Source organism: Felis catus, chromosome A2 (assembly GCF_018350175.1).
Source record: "Felis catus isolate Fca126 chromosome A2, F.catus_Fca126_mat1.0, whole genome shotgun sequence".
NCBI lineage: Eukaryota > Metazoa > Chordata > Mammalia > Carnivora > Felidae > Felis > Felis catus.
Window position 1 is genome coordinate 114485158 of NC_058369.1, and position 17259 is coordinate 114502416.

At 45.5% G+C, this 17259-nt stretch overlaps 1 long non-coding RNA gene across 1 annotated transcript in view; it reads right to left on the bottom strand.

Annotated features, from left to right (window-relative positions):
- Positions 1-14256, bottom strand: part of LOC123383900 — a 102620-nt gene extending 88364 nt beyond the window's left edge. The window contains exon 1 of the long non-coding RNA XR_006594268.1: positions 13550-14256. This is a non-coding gene — a long non-coding RNA (uncharacterized LOC123383900). The remainder of the gene's footprint in view (positions 1-13549) is intronic.
- Between the last annotated feature and the right edge of the window lie 3003 nt (positions 14257-17259).

The window sequence follows — 17259 nt, forward strand, 5'->3', positions numbered from 1 at the left end:
CTTCTCCTTCTTTGCATCTATTTCTTCCTTCCCTTTCTGATGAGCAAGTAGTGTAGCATGCAGCACAGACCCACTGGCTTGGTAAGGAAGGGTCCCATGGGAAGAGTTGCTTACCTGTTCTTGTCCACCCCGGGCAGCAGAATCTTAATAAGTAGGTAGGGGAGGTACAAAAGTATTAACTTAGAGTGAGAAGTGAAATCACAACCGGTTACAAATTTTAAAAAGCTGAGACATGCTAGAAGCAAAGTAAGGAAAGCAAAAATAAACAAGTGGCCTCTGTGCAGTAAAGGAAAGCATCCACAATATAAAAAGGGAGGCTCCTGAATGAGAGAAAATATTTGCAAACCGTGGCATCTGATAAGGATTAATATCCAAAATACATTAAAAACTCCTGCAACTCAAAACCAAACGATCCATTTTCAAAATGGGCTGAGGATAGATATTTTCCAAAGAGGACATACAGATGGCCAAGAGACATGAAAAGGCGCTCAACGTCACTCATCGTCAGGGAAATCTGAGTCAAAACCACAATGAGCTATCACCTCACACCTGTCAGATGACGGTCATCAAAAAGACAAGAAGTAACAAGTGATGGCCAGAAGGAAGTGGAGAAAGGGAACTCTCATACACTGGTGTGGGATGTAAACTGATGTAACCACTACAAAAAACAGCATTAAGATTCCTTGAAAAATTAACAATAGAATAACCATGTGACTCAGCAATTCCTTTTCTGGGTATTTATCTGAAGGAAATGAAAATGCTAACTTGAAAAGATGTATGTACCCCCATGTTTATTATAGCATTATTTACAATAGCCAAGACATGGAAACTACCTAAGTATCCATTGATGGATGAATAGATTAAAAAATGTGGTGTGTGTATGTGCGTGCATATAATGAAATATTATTCAGCTATTAAAAAAAGGAAATCTCGTCATATGATAAAATGGTTGGACCTTTAGGGCATTATCTACTAAGTGAAATAAATAGACAGAGAAAGACAAATACCATATAATTTCTCTTATATGCAGAATTTTAAAAAAGAAAAAAGAAAAAACAAAAAAACAAAAACCCTGAACTCCTAGATACAGAGACAGATTGGTCGCTGCCAGAGGGGGGGAATGGAATGCGGGTAAAATTGGCAAAGGGAATTAAAAGGTACAGACTCCCAGTCATAAAATAAGCAAGTCAAGGGGATCTAATGTACAGCATGGTGATTATAGCTAATAATACTGCATTGTGTGTTTGGAAGTTGCTAAGAGAGTAGATCTTAAAAGTTCTCTTATTATAAGAAAAAAAAAAATTAACTATTTGTGGTTATGGATATTAACTAGACTTATCGTGGTGATCATTTTGCAATATATATACATATCAAATCATTACGTTGTACACCTGGACCTAATATAATGTTATACATCAATTATATCTCAATAAAAAAATTAAAAGCTGGCAAATACCACAAACATCACAAAATCCAGAGACAGAGCATTATATATACATAATTTATATATAATAGTTAAAATAAAAATGTATTGTATATAATATATATTAGTTGACCAGCCGATCATGATTTTTTCCTGTATTTTAGGCTGTGTACCTTTTATATAATAATGATTTTGTCATACCAAATAGGAAAAACTCATTATTCTTAAGGTCATGTGAAATTTTAAGATGGTTGTCAAATTTAGGGAAACTCTATCACCTTTTTAAGTGTAAGTCTTAAGATTTCAAGTAGTAATAATTTTTAATGCTTTAAATTGAAGCCACTTATGAATTGGTATTTGATAGATGTCCATATGGTGGCCCATTATGAATTGTTTTTTTTTTTCTTCATTTTTCCCCATTTTTTAATTTGAGTACCATTGACGTACAATGTTACATTAGTCTCAGGTATGCAACATAGTGATTCAACTTCTCCATGCGACATGCTAAGCTCACCACAGGTATAACTACGATCTGTCCCTATACAAGGCTATTACAGTAACATTGACTATATTCCCGATGCTGGGCCTTTTATTCTTGGGCCTTATTCATTCCCTAACTAGACCCCAAATCTCCTGCTCCCCTTCACCCATCCCACTCCCCCCACCCTTCTCTCTGGCAACCATCAGTTTGTTCTCTGCATTTACAAGTCTGATTCTGCTTTTTGTTTGTTTATTCATTTGTTTTGTGTTTTAGATTCCACATATAAGTGAAATCATATATGGTATTTGTCTATTTCTGTTTAATTTTTTTTTTTTTAATCTCAGACAGGATACAACTTCTGCTTTGATCTGGCACCAGTGAGAACTCAATTTTCTACCTACAGTATTAAAGTTCTGATGACTGCACGCGTTTTACACAGATTAGCTTCTGGCTTTGTATGTCGCAACCCTAACTCTCCTTCACTACAGACACACTTTGGTCTTGGGCAACTTTGCTTTACAATGTCAGGTGGGGAAGCATAATAGACCAGAGGTATTAAAGGCCCTTCCAACTCTAAGAAAATCAGCAAAATTTTGTATAACTTATTCCTACGTGAAATACTTGGGAACCAAATAAGTATATCCTATGAAATCCAAGCCAACTCTATCTGCAATTAACTTTCCTTTAGCTGGATCACCAAAGTGACCGTTACCACCTCCAACGCCACCAGATGCAAAAAATCATGGGAAGAAAAGTTGAAGAGGAAAAAGAGAATGGTTCTGATGACAGTTAAAACATTTTTCAAATTTTACAAAAGCATGTCACATGTGAACACATTCCTAGGTCATGCCTAGGGCCTTGGAAGGAGCCGTGCAAATGCACAGCTCTAAAGCTTCCATTTTATTTGCTTTCCTACAGTTGAGTAACACTGAGCCTTCAGCTTTATCAGCTCCGCCATGCATCTGCTTCTGCTACAGAAAAAGTTTAACTTGTGTTATTGTTTTTGAAACAGAAAAAAGCTTAAGGAACAAGAGACACCTTATTCTGTAGCAAGGACTGCATTCAGTTGCTTCTACATATTTATGTAGATAAAAATAATAATGTTTATACACTGGCTGTCCGTACAGACGCGGCTATTGAATAGCATTTCATGCCCACCGACAATGAGAGGCACACGGTCGCAGGGAGAGGGAGGGTAGCTTGCTGGGCCAAGGCACTGGTGAGGCAGGGCTGAGCATGTGCGAATCACTCCAGTTCAGACCCCAGGCAATTCCAGCCTTGCTTTGGGTCCCCAACATTGCCTAAGATGTGGAGATAACCACCATCGGATCTTTGGCAAGCGACTCCCTTCAAAACAAAACAAACCAAGAAACCCAACGACAGTGAGGCCAGCAACCTACCTCTTTCATCTCACCCAAGAACCTCATCCTTTCTTTGCCAAATCCAGCGACCCAGCAGACAGAAGAAAACAGAGTTCTTTTTTGTTGTTGTTGACTGGGTGGACAGGCACATCAAATTCTTTTTATCGTACATGTCCCTCTATAACGGGTTCTGATGTCATGTGCCTGGTCTCGCACTAAGAAACCAGTACAAACTCTTCCACAGCAGATTAGAGAACATGGTCTGCTCCAAGAGGGTCCTCGCGGGTGGTCCACAACTGAACATGGGGAACAGTGAAGGGGGGTAGGTGTTCCTTTGTTCAGTGGGTATGTTCTTTGCTTTCAGAAACTGTGCTCTTTGTGTTTTCTGACTCCAGAGAGTAGAAGGGAGAACCCCAAACACCAACTAACGTGTAGAAATGAAATAGAACATCGCAAGGCCTTTCCCCGCAACTATTTCCCACTCTAGTTTCCCTAACAAAACAACATCCAAGAATCAAAAAACATAATTTGCCAACTCATTCATAAATATCCACTCACAAATATTTCTCAAATGCCAGCATAGAAGATTTAGTAGTGCACAGGGCTAAGTTCTTGTCCTTGTGGACACGATATGCTAGTAGGGGAGACCCTAAGCTGGGAATGAGAGAAGAGCTCAGTGAGCCCTGGGGGATGGTAGAAGGTGAGAAGGAGAAGTAGCCTGGGTTACAGCCACTAGAGTTTTGAGGACCACCATTAGGGCTTTAGATTTTATTCTAATCCATTGCAAATTTGGAATGGCATGATCTGACTGACATTTTAGAAATGTCAGTGCAAATGCACACCGACTACAGCCGCTGTGCTGGGAATGGACTGTAGGGGGTGCCCAGAGCCAGGGAGCTCTGGAGGCTCCTGGAATAAATGCCAAGGTTGCTGAAGGTGGCTTGGTCGGGTGGTTGCTGTAAACCTACCTGTGTGCAACAGTACAAAGAACTGAGAACTAACTGATACACATAAATGACTAGTGTTTGGTCAAATCTGGACCCAAAACCCCTGCCAAGGTCTGCAGTGGCCTCCAAGTTAAATCTCCAGTGTTTGTTGTGTCTAGTTCTAATCTTAAATCTGCACAGCTCACGTGTCATCCCATCAGGGGTCAGACTGGCAGACCAAGAACCCGTGCTTCCCTTATCCATTTATACAAACCACACAGAGGATTGCAAAGCTTTTGGGGCCACACAGACCTAGGATAGAGTTGACGCCCTGCCACAGATAAGCAGAGACTGTGGATAAATTTCTTAACCCGGAAAGTCTCAGTTACCCCAGGTTGGAAATGGAGAAGCTGATGCTGTCAAGTCGTAAAGAGGAACAAATGAGACCATTATGTAAGTAAGGGCTTAGCAGAGTAGCAGGCATTCGGTAGTAATTGAATCCAAAATGGTGGTGAAAATGGCCACTTTCTGCCCTTTGGAGGAAAAATGACTTCTGTAATTTTCTAATTACCCAGGGAAACATCTTTTGAAACAGTACCCAGATTCCTGGCCCATCTCCAGGAAATTGATTTCATCCGACCGAGTCTCTTAGTGTTTTCCAAAGTAAGGAAGGTACCAATTGTGACATCAGAGGGGCTTGTTAAAAATGCAGGTTCCCCAACAGGGAACTGCAAATCACAACCACAAGGAGGTATCACTTCACACCTGTCACAATGGCTAACGTAAAAAAAACACAAGAAAGAACAAGTGTTGGGAGGATGCGGCGGAAAAGGAACCCTTGTGCGCTGTTGGTGGGAAGACAAAGTTGTGCAGCCACTGTGGAAAACAGAACGGAGATCCTCAAAAACTTAAGAGTAGAATCACCACATGATCTGGTAATTCCATTACTGGGTATTTACCCCCCCCAAAACCAAAAGCACCAATTCAAAAAGACATATGCACCCATATGTGTATTGCAGCATTATTTACTAATGGTTAAATTATGGAAGCAGCCCAAGCGTCAACCATAGATGGATAAAGAAGTGGTATATATACAAAGGAATATTATTCAGCCATAAAAAAGAGTGAAATCTTTCCATTTGCAACAACACAGATGAGGTTAGAGTAAGTCAGCGAAGTAAGTCAGAGAAAGACAAATACCATATGATCTCAGTCATATGTGAAATTTAAGAAACCAAACAAATGAACAAAGGAAAAAAGAGACAAACCAAGAAACAGACTTTGAACTCTAGAGGATGAACTGATAGTTACCAGGGGGGAAGTGGGTTGGGGGATGGGTGAAATAGGTGAAAGGGATTAAAAGTACACTTCTCATAATGAGCACTGCGTAATGTATAGAATTGTTGAATCACTAAATTGCATACCTGAAACTAATGTAACACTGTAATGTTTTTTAAAATGCAGATTCCCATTAGTTCCAAATAGAAATTCTCAGGTGAGGGGCAGGGATCTGCATTTAAAGCTCCTCACAGGGTGGTGGTGTCTGGGGAATTCCAGGGAGAAGGGACCCCCAGACCTCACCTGACTAGACAAGTTTGATCCAATTTCATCCATTCTGTGAAAAAAGGCCCCTCTACCTCCATGCGGCGACCACAGGAGGCTCACGTGCTGGTGGGAGCAATTCTTCACTCTAGGGAACATTTCAGTCGTTTCGTGCCCCCTTCCCCCACCCCCGGGCCAAGTCTGCCCTTCACAGCCTCCAGGCGCTCACTTTCCCAACCACAGTGACACCTGCTGAGGCAAGACGGTACGTGCGAGCTGGGAACCTGGCTCCTTGGCCGAGCATCCCCGCAACTGCGTGGGGCAGGGGGGCCGCACGGGGCCAGGGGTGCAGGACAGTCGCCCGGCCTATGGACACTGGAGGCTGCTGCCCGGGGCGGGGGCGGGCTAGCGGAATTTCAGAGTAGAGCCCCTCTGGCTGCGGGATCTCCCAGGAAGACTGCTTCTTTTCGGAAATCAAAGGAGCAGCGCCCTCCAGCGCCCACCAGGCATAGCGTTTGTCGGAGAAGGAGCTTCGTGGAAACGGAAGGAGGCGACAGGTCCAAAAGGAAAAAAACCGCTTCAGTCCGCCAGTGCTCCCAGCCAGCCAGGCCCGGGAGTGCTAGCACTCCCCCTGTTTCTGGGTGTCTCTGTGCCCGGCTCTGGTCCATCCGACCTACATTCCCGTCCTGTGGCGAGAATTCCACGGGAGGACAGAAAACACTAGGCAGAGTGGGCAATTTCCCAGCTCAACCACTGGGGAGGCGGATAAACAGGGGACAGAGGGAGGGGAGGGAGATCCAGAGTACTTTCTTGGAAAAGTTTAATCCAAGAAGAGGGCAGCAGGAGGGGAGGGCAGTGTGCTGCTGAAAGAGAATCCTCGTGCACCACACGTCCCTTCCTGCCTTTCCACACCCACGCTCCCATTCTCTCCCTGCCCCCACCGGGTCCCACAGCCCACTGCCTGGACGCAGAGGACTTGATTTTGACATCTCTCTCACCTAGGGTATGTAGTGGCTCTGCCTGCTCTAACAAATCCCATAGATGACGTGGCTTAATAGAAATTTATTTCTCAGTGTGCTTGGGTGGCTCCGTTGATTAAAAGTCCAACTTCAGCTCAGGTCATGATCTGGCAGTTGGTGAGCTGGAGTCCTGCATTGGGCTCTGTGCTGACAGCTCAGAGCCTATAGCCAGCTTCTGATTCCGTGTCACCCTCTCTCTCTCTCTCTCTGCCCCTCACCAACTAGTGCTCTCTCTCTCTCTCAAAAATAAAAACACTAAAAAAAAGAAAAGAAAAGAAAAGAAAAGAAAAGAAAAGGAAAGAAAAGGAAAAGGAAGAAAGAAAGAAAGAAAGAAAGAAAGAAAGAAAGAAAGAAAGAAAGAAGAAAGAAAGAAAGAAAAAGAGAGAGAGAGAAAAAAAATTTTATTTCTCATGGTTCTGGAGCCTGGAAAGTCAGGGATCAGAATGGGGTTCTGGTGAGAGCCCTCTTCTTGGTTTGCAGACTCAAGTCTTCTTGCTAGAGCCTCACAGGACAGAAAGCAGAGGGGGATTAAGCTGTGTCTTCTCAGAAGGGCACTATTCTGGTTCATGAGGGCTCTACACTGATGACGTCATGACATCTTCAATCCCTGCCCCCTGCAAATGCCATCACATTAGGAACCGGGGCTTCAATACCTGAATGGGGGGTGAAGGGTGACAGAAACATGCAGTCGGTAAAAGGGCTCAGGACATCTTGCGGATCCTGAGATAGAAATAGTATGAAGCTAGTACCCTTTGCCTTACATATATTATCACCTTCCGCTCCCTCCATTGTCAGCTCTACGGGATAAGGGACCTCATAAAGGTTTCTATTCCCTGTGTTTTATTTCCTGTTGTGCCCCGGTGCCTGGCACATAGTAGCTGCTTAATACGTATCTGTTCAGTGAACTGTTCTAAGACCCACTAATTTGGGGCTGACTCTGTGCTAGGTGCTGTTGTAAGATCTTTCCATGCAATCAACTCACTCATTACTCAGAACCACCCTAGGAGACAAAGTTTCCAGGCAAGTGAAGCCAGGCACCTCATCAATAATGTGCATAAGGTCATGCCCTAGCAAGGGGAGAAGCTGGGGTCAGACCCAGGTAACCTGGTTCTAGAGTCTTCGTGGCTCACCGGGGCCCCACACTGCCTCCTGTGAATGAATGAAGGGATCAAAATTTAGGTTCTCTGGAAAAGGTATAGGCTTTTGGGCTGCAAAAGTTCTGAGTAACAAGGACCCTTCTGACTTAGTGCTGGGGAAGAACTGGAGCTCCTAGGGTGTCCAGGCTCTGCAGACAAATGCTCTGGAACCTTACCCACAGGAGTGAACCCCTAGCAGCTTTTTACCATGCTCAGGGCTGTCTGTGGCAGTGGTTCTCAACTTTGCACCTTAGCATCACCTCTAAGAGACTTCAAACAAACAAACAAACAAACAGACAAAAATCCAGTGGAGCAGGTCACCCCCCACACTAACACAATCAGAAGCTTCAACAGTGGGGGGTGCATGGGGGGCACAGTTGCTTAGGCATCTGACTCTTGATTTCCGCTCAGGTCATGATCTCACGGTTCGTGGGATTGAGCCCCACCTCGGGCTCTGTGCTGACAATGTGGAGCCTACTTGGGATTCTCTCTCTTCTCTCTCTGCCCCTTCTGTGCACATTCTCTCTCCCGAAATAAATAAAGTTAAAAAAAAAAAAAAAAGCAGCAGCTGCTTCAGGGGTAAATCCCAGTCATCAGTTCTGGCCTTCTGAATATTTCCCAGGTGATTCCAATACAGAGTCAAAGCTGAGGACCTGGAGGGGGAGAGGGGTCTGCAGGGAAGCTAGAACCATATTCTCAGAGTGTAGCCACCGATCACATGACTCAGAATCCCTGGGTTTGCTTGTCAACAATACACATTTTTGGGTCCCCTCCAGATTTATCGAATTGAAATCTCTTGGTGTGACCCACAGGATCTACTCAAAAGCATAACCAAAACTTCCCCTTGATTTTTATGCCCTCGGAAACCTGAGAACCGCTGGGACAGTGGTTTTCTTTTTGGTTTTAGAGAGAGAGCTCGGGGTGGGGGCAGAGAGAGAGAGAATCTTATGCAGGCTCCATGCTGAACTCAGGGCTCAATCCCACAACCCTGGGGTCATGACCTGAGCGAAAATCAAGAGCTGGGTGCTCAACTGACTGAGCCACCCAAGCACCCCTAGAGCACGGGTTTTTAAAGTGCCTGCTAGCAGCAGCAGCAGCATCCAGAACTTGTTAGAAATGCAAACGCGTTGGCCCCAACCCAGACCTCCTGCCCCGGAAACTCTGGGGGTGGGTCCGGCAGTCAGGGTCCAATGCGCCCCGAGGTGAAGTAGGTTCTTGCCAAAGTTGGAAAACCACTTCCTTGGGTAATGGGCCTCAGATCCTAATCCCAGCTTGGTCACTTCCTGGGAGCGTGGCTCTGCGAAGGTTGTTTATTTTCCCTGTGCTTCAGTTTCTTAATCTGTTGGGGCAAGAGAGGTGTGATTGTTTGAATTGTGTCCTTCCCGTGCAAATTTCTATGCTGAATCTTCACCTCCAATACCTCAGAATGTGGCCTTGTGTGGAAGCAGGATCACTGCAGACGTAGTAAGTTAAGATGCGGTCGTACGGGAGTAGGGTTGGTCCCTACTCCAGGGTGACTGGTGTCCTTATAACACAGGAACATTTGGATGTAGACAGCCCTTCAGCAACAAGTCACGTGAAGAACAGTGCTATGCTCCCACTAGCCAAGGAAGCACCAAACACGAAGACCCAGAATGGCGCATTTTTCCCCAGCGCCTTCCAGGGAAGCATGGCCCTGCCCACACCTTCATTTTGCAAGTTCGATCGCCAGAACTGTGATACAGCACACTTCTGCTGGGGAAGCCGCGCAGTTTGTGCTACTTTGGTATACCTCCCCCAGCAAACTAATACGGGGGTATTTGGGAGGAGGCACAGAGCACAATGCCTGCTGCTAGTGGCTTCTCAACAAATGTTCAATTTCATTGTTATTCAAAAGGAATGGGATTCTGTACACTGCCTCCTTAAGTAGGAATTACATCTGAGGAACGGGAAAAGGAACAAAGCAAGACATTCCACCCGGTGGACTGAGGCTGGAGCGGGGCGGGAGAGGTGGTGCACGCCAGGCCTACTTGGCCCTGGCCGGAGGCTAAGAAACACTGGACAGATGGTCATCAATTCTGGTTACCCCTGATCTGGACACGAACCAAATGAGGGATCCAGAGGCAATGGTGTGTTCAGCTCTGACGTAGCTCTCCTCATCTCGAAAGCGCTCTCTATGGAGGCTTCCATTGCCTTCCATGAATTGTCCCAGCCCTTCCAGGTCAGAAGCATCCTTGACATGGGGACCAGAGTCCATTGCCAATCCCCTGATCTACTCAAACCCTCCAAAACTGCCTCTGTGTGTGTGTGTGTGTGTGTGTGTGTGTGTGTGTGTGTGTGTACGTGCGGGTGCTCATTAAATCACCTGAAATGGCAATAAATGAAGCAGAACAGAAAGTTCCCTTTCCTCAACACTCACCGCACAGCTACCTGGCTGCTAGTTAGACAATGCCACCCTGAAATAGGAGCCCAACCTCTGTAAGCAGTAACTTCTTTTACTTCTATTTGTCTGCCAGAGCGAAAGAAGGAGCGGAGTGTGTGTGTTACCTAAGCCTTTGGGCTTCCACTGCCTTCCTGCCAGCCCCCTCATATCCAATGCCAGGCACTGGCAATCTGAAGGTCGTCTTACAAGAGACTGCGCCCCGGTGGCTGGCAAGCCAGGTTTATCAGGGAGTGGGGTATCATGCAATCTCTTTTTAAAGACTGTACCATTTCTCGCAAGTCACTGAGGAGGTGGAGGTCATCTGAGAAGAGTCATCCCTCGATGGGAGCTGCTCTGTGCCAAATGGAATCTTCCCAGCAGACTGGCATCTACTGCTCTCTTAGGACCTGTGCAATTTCATGGCAAGTTGGAGCAAGTGATTGGGCTCCAGTCATACCGTGGCATCCCAAGTATGACCTCAGGCCAGCTGTTAGTTGGCCTCAGTAGTTATACTGAGAGGGCTCTGCTCCAATAGGAAGCTAGCACTCCAGCCAGCTGCAAAATTTAAATTAAAACCCCCCACCCACATTTTACCCAGTTCTTGAATATCCTCCTTTCCCTTCAGGCAGCAAGAGAAGTCAGGGACACTGGTTTCAGGGAAGAAAAGAGTGCTGTGTGAGCTTGGGCAATTATGTGACCTCTCTGAATTTGGGGGCTTTAGTTTTTCTTCTTTAAAATGGCATTCCTCATGAAGTTGTGAAAAGTCAAGATTATGTATATGAAGTGGTTTGTGAACAATAGAGAATGATACACATGTAAGCACTGTATATAGTAGAGCAACTGATTATGGCCTTGTAAACATATTTTGCCTGTAAGGTCAGGGTTCCCCGACCTTGCACAAGTCTTTAAAGAATACAGTTGAGGGGGCGCCTGGGTGGCGCAGTCGGTTAAGCGTCCGACTTCAGCCAGGTCATGATCTCACGGTCCGTGAGTTTGAGCCCCGCATCAGGCTCTGGGCTGATGGCTCGGAGCCTGGAGCCTGCTTCTGATTCTGTGTTTCCCTCTCTCTCTGCCCCTCCCCCATTCATGCTCTGTCTCTCTCTGTCCCAAAAATAAATAAAAAACGTTGAAAAAAAAATTTAAAAAAAAAATAAAAAAAGAATACAGTTGAGGCACGCCTGGGTGGCTCTGTCAGTTAAGCATCCGACTTCGGCTCAGTCATGATCTCACAGTTCTTGAGTTCGAACCCCGCATCGGGCTCTGTGCTGACAGCTCAGAGCCTGGAGCCTGCTTCCGATTCTGTGTCTCCCTCCCTCTCTGCCCCTCTTTCTCTCTCAAAAATAAATAAAACATTAAAAAATTAAAAAAAAAAAAAGAATGCAGTCGAGCTCAACAGGAAAAGTAGCAGACTGAGTAAAGGCAAAGTCAAATGAACTAATAATATTCAATGGGCAGGGATTTATTATACCTTAGGTCATTTAATCCATACAAAACTCAAGTGAGAGAGAAATAACCAAACGGTAAAGCCGAGGTTCTCAAACTTTCTCAGTTCATGGTGCTCTTAGTGCGTCAGCATCCCTAGGAAAAGAAATACCTAGCAGTTCTATTTATTCTGTAGACAGGTTCACACAATTTAATGCGCATTGCTACCCCAACAACCAAGCACCTGTTGGGCCCTGCACAGCTCCTCAGACCTGCCACCTCATTTCTGGTTCCATGTGGACTTGTACACAGTATTATTTTATTCACAGAATTCCTAGATTTGATAGCTGAACACCTAGCTGCATTCCCTAGATTTCACAGCTGTGATTTGATGATCGTCACAAGGAATGTAGTGATTTAATGCTGGAATGGAACAATCTCAAGCCAGGGGTTCACACAGTGGTAGACAGATATTACTGTGCTTCCCTGAAAATTTAAAAATACCCCGAGAGCCCCTGAGAATTCACGGTGATGCCCTAGCGTGTTGAATTCAGTGCACAGTTTGGGAACTGAGATAATACACTCATGATCAAAGTTTGAAGGAACTTCAAGTCAGATCTTCTCAGATTTTAACAGGCACAGGAATGGCTGGTGGAACTTGTTTTAATGTGGATTTTGATTCAGTAGCTCTTGTAGCAGGATTCTTGCACAGAGAGACGTGACACTGAGGCTCTTGTGTCGAGGGAGCAACTTTATTCATCGAACCGGCAAGGGCTCAGTGGGTTATACCGGAAAAACTGAACCCCGATCACAGAGGGGCCTTGCCTTTTGTACAATGTTTGTTCCTTTGTCTCCCACACGTGGGAGAGTCTGAATGGGCGGTCATGTTACAAAATCCTGAGGAATGTGGCGCATGCCCATGTAGCCAGGTTGCCTTCCCTTGTCTTGAGATTTTCACCACATTCCTTAGGGAGGGGCTCCACCACAGCCTGGGGTGGGGTCTGAGAAGCACTTTTTCTAACAAGCTCCTGAGTATGGAAAATGCCACTAGTATCTAACACTAATATGGAACATGCTTTGAGTAGCGAGGGTTTTTTTTCTTTTTTAATGTTTATTTATTCTTGAGAGAGATAGAGCATGAGCGGGGGAGGGATAGAGAGAGAGGGAGACACAGAATCTGAAACAGGCTCCAGGCTCCGAGCTGTCAGCACAGAGCCTAACACGGGGCTCGAACTCACAAACCGTGAGATCATCACCTGAACCAAAATCTGTCACAACCGATTGAGCCACCCAGGTGCCCCGAGTAGCAAGGTTTTATATGAAGCAGTCAGGAAAGATTGGGCAGCCAGTGTAACCATCCAGGTCTCCAAAGCCCATGCTCTTTCCCACAACCATACTGTTTCCCATATAACTAAAACTGTTGGTTAAAATTTTAAACAGATGTTTTGTTTGTTTGTTTGTTTGTTTACTTTGAGAGAGAGGGAGAGACCATGAGAAGGGGAGGGGCAGAGAGAGGGAGGGAGGGAGAGGATCCCAAGCAGAGCCTGGCAAGGCCTGTCACAAACTGAAATCACAATTCGAGCAGAAATCAAGAGTCAGATGCTGAACCAACTGAGCCACCCAGGTGCCCCTAAAAACACCTCTTTGCACCGAAAACATCTCAAGAATTCTCTCTTGACCTTTCGCTCACATCACGTCATCGCCAACCCACGCATATAACAAGAAAAGCTAAGCAAACCAACAACTCTTCTTATATCCATTTGAGAACTGAGGCCACGGGACAAGCCCCCTGCCTCCCACACTGGCGAGACAAACAGATACAGAGAATGGCGACTTACTGAGCAGAAGCGCCGCGGCAGAAACTCCCACCGACACCAGGGCTCTGTCGTCCATCTGTAGCAACACCCAGAGCGTAGCTGACAAGTGGCTGGAGGCCCAGTGCAGGCAAGACGGAGAGTGAAAAATCCAGGGAGGTTTTGGTGAGAGGTACTGTAGCCGGGAGCCCTGTCAAGTTCTCACAAAGAAGATCAGAGAAAAATCCCCTCCTGCTTCTGCAAGGGGGTGGGGGGAAAATAGCCTTTCTTAAATACACCCAGAGAAATCCATTCTTCTCAACAAGGCCTGCCCTCCAGGGCAACTGTTTTCCTAATGAGCCTGGGGGAAGGGAAGTACCCAACTCAGCCTCTTCCAGCCTCCCAGCCTCACCTGAGTGGAAATAAAGAAGCTCTCTTGAAGGTCAAGGCCCAGGGGCACGGAGATCTCACAGTAGGACGATGGAATGCTTCCCTTCCACCAGTGCCTTGTGTCTCACTAGGGCTCCAGTATAACAACCCGGACAGCTGAGAGAACTAAGCATCTCAAGATATTTAAGAAGTCTCTAAGGAAATCCAAAGACCACAGGGGAGACAACAACAAGAACACCACAGGAAAGCTTAGCCTCTAACACCTACAGCTACAGAAAACAGGAGACATAGCCCAATGCTTAGATAAACCCTCACACTAATGGCTTATTTCCCTCAATTCCTTTTTTTAAACTTTTTTTTTAAATGTTTATTTATTTTTAAGAGAGAGAGAGAGAGAGAGAGAGAGAGAGAGAGACAGAGTATGAGTGGGGGAGGGGCAGAAGAGAGAGAGACACAGAATCTGAAGCAGGCTCCAGGCTCCGAGCTGTCAGCACAGAGCCCAATGGAGGGCTCAAACCCACAAACCACATGATCATGACCTGAGCCGAAGTCGGACACTTAACCAACTGAGCCACCCCAGTGCCCCTCCCTCAATTCCTTTTACCCAGTCTGTCATGTGCAGCTTGTAACAAAAAACTAGAAGCCATACTAAAAGACAAAAACCTCACAATGTGAACATGAGCCCCTGGCACATGTTCCACTGTTCCATCAGAAGTCACTTACAAAACACAAGTTCAAAACTAAAATTATTGAGAATTTCAAGATGGAAGCCTCAGAGCTTCACGGGCCCTTTGAAGCACAGGGCTCTGTGTGCCTGCACTGGTCCCATGTCTGCAAAACCACCCTGTATGCCAGATTGAAGACTAGTTAGCATGCATAACCCAGTGGTTGCTCAGAGCTGAACTCTGCTCCAGATCCTAAGGAAAGGATCTAAGGAACTAACTTCTGGAAAGGACTGTGTTTTGAGCAGTCGGCTTACTCTAACAACTCTGTTTCCCTGTAAATCATAATAATGTTCCTGAGCCCACCTCCAGCTCAGCTGGCCCCTGGGAGCCCAATTACTTTCTCGATGGATGCATTCCCTCACCCAGAGGGCAAAGTCATTGCCCTGCCTGTAGATCAGAGCCCCTGTTCCTGCATACGCCCTGCTGTGCTCCATCACCCATGGCAGGGACAGCTACATGACACATACAGACTCAGCTGTTTTTAGCAGGAAACTTACATGAAACTGCGTGGCATCTGCAGAAGCAAATCAATTGAGTGACATTCCTGTAAGATACAGTATTTACTTAAAACAAATCAAAGCTATTTGGTAAGACAAACAATAAAACATAGTTAACATTGTCGCATAGCAAAGAGGAGTTACCTCAAGATCGCTGATATCTTTTCATGACTAGGAGAACAGGAAAGAATTCAGGAAACACTCAACAAAGCCCTGGTCCCACTGGGGATACCCGCTGGCCATCAGATTTTAGACAACAAATCATAGTTCCTGCAGCATGTTGGAAGCAGCACAGCATCCCCGGCTAGGAGAATCCTCCGTGGTGGCTGGCCAGGCAACAGTAACTGTAACAGAGGCAGGTACATTGCTAAATATCATCACAAGTGCCTTGTTGAGGGTGGACCCCAGAAAAATGAAAGACGCTTTAATTCTGCCAAGTTCCAAGATGGATTTAGATACATAGAGGCTGGCTGTAGCTAAACTTTGGTGGTGGGGACAAAAGAGAGCTAGCTGGGAGAGTTTGGTTTTGATCCTGAGGGAGATGCACCAGAGGAACTGAGTGGGAAGGGAAGCCTGCATTATGGGAAAATGGCCAAGGAGGTTGTTTGTTTGTTTGTTTTAATACAGGGATGTCTTGAATTCAGTGTTAAATTGTATGTGTTGCTGTAGTAATAGGATGGTATGAAATACTGATTGGGATCCATTTCTGACTCCAGAGGCTACAACAAAGTGCTGGGATAACAATGGATATCAGCAAAGTGCTCAGATCCTTCAGGTCCACCAGGGTTACCAGCATTCACATGGAATCCATGCAGACAATGAGCTAGACCCAACAAAGTTAACCAACTCCTTCCATGGGCATACAGATAGGCCTGGGCACAGTGAAGGAGTAAGCTTGCACAAAGAAAGGTTTGGTCCTGCTGTGTTCCTGGATGGTAATCTCTGAGCCCTTGGAATGTCCTGCCTGATAGGAGTATATTTGTTTACATGGGGGCCTTGGGTCATACCAGATAGTCTATGCCAATAGTGTGATTTATGCTGGGGACCTTGGACCACATGATATCAGCTTGATATCTAAGGTCTGGAGACTGAAGTCAGTCACATGGGCAGGCAGCCATGCCTACATGACTGACTCCCAATAAAAATCTTGGACACCAAGGCTTAGGTGAGTTTCTCGGGTTAGCAATGCTCTGTGTGTGTCAGCACACATAGTTGCTGAGGGAAGTAAACACTGTCCCATGACGCCATTGGGAGAGGACAAATGGAAGCTCATGCCTGGTTTCTCTTGGACGTTGTTCTATGCACCTCTTCCCTTTACTGATTTTAATTTGTGTCCTTTCACTGAATAAATCATAATAGTGAGTATATTGGCTTTTCTGAGTTCTGTGAGTTCTCCTAGAGAATCATGGAACATGAGGGTGGTCTTGGGGACCTCCTGAACTGCAGCCTGTCCCTTCTTTCCCCCACCAGGTGAATGCAGAGGAAAGAAAGGCTGGAGGAACCGACCATCCCCACCCTCTCTTAGTTCTTCAGGCCCAGATCAGGGGTCCCTTCCCTGCCCTGAGAGGGGTGAAAGTGGACATGAGAGTCAAGCAGTAAAAATGAGCAGGATGGAATTTTTGTAACTGGAATTAGGCCGTTATAGTAACGAAGTGAATGGAAAGGAAGAGTAGGTATGAGATGTGGAGGGAGCCTTCCTGATGCTTGAACAGAGCCCAGGGGGAGGAGTTATTTTTAAAAGTTTCATATTTACACTTTCCCATTGGGAATGCCTCAGTGAAGTTGGCCTTCTCACAGAACCCCTTCTGCACAGCACAGTCGATCTCAACCCCTGACTGTACTTTAGAACCGCCCAATGCACCTGGGCCTTGTCTCCAGAGATTCTAATTTAATTTGTCTGGTCTAGAGGTTTGACATTAAATTTGTTTTTAGTTAGCTTTATTGCTAAATAAGTGACAAACAATGAAATTACTAGTTTGTTGACCTTTGAAAAATGTATACAGAAATATAAATGCTACAATAATCATGATGAAGAATATATCCATCTCCCGGAAATGTGCCTGATTGATCTGCGTGGCTTGCAAACAACATAAATTTATTTTTCCCAGTTCTGGAGGCTGGAAAGTCCAAGATAGAGGCACTA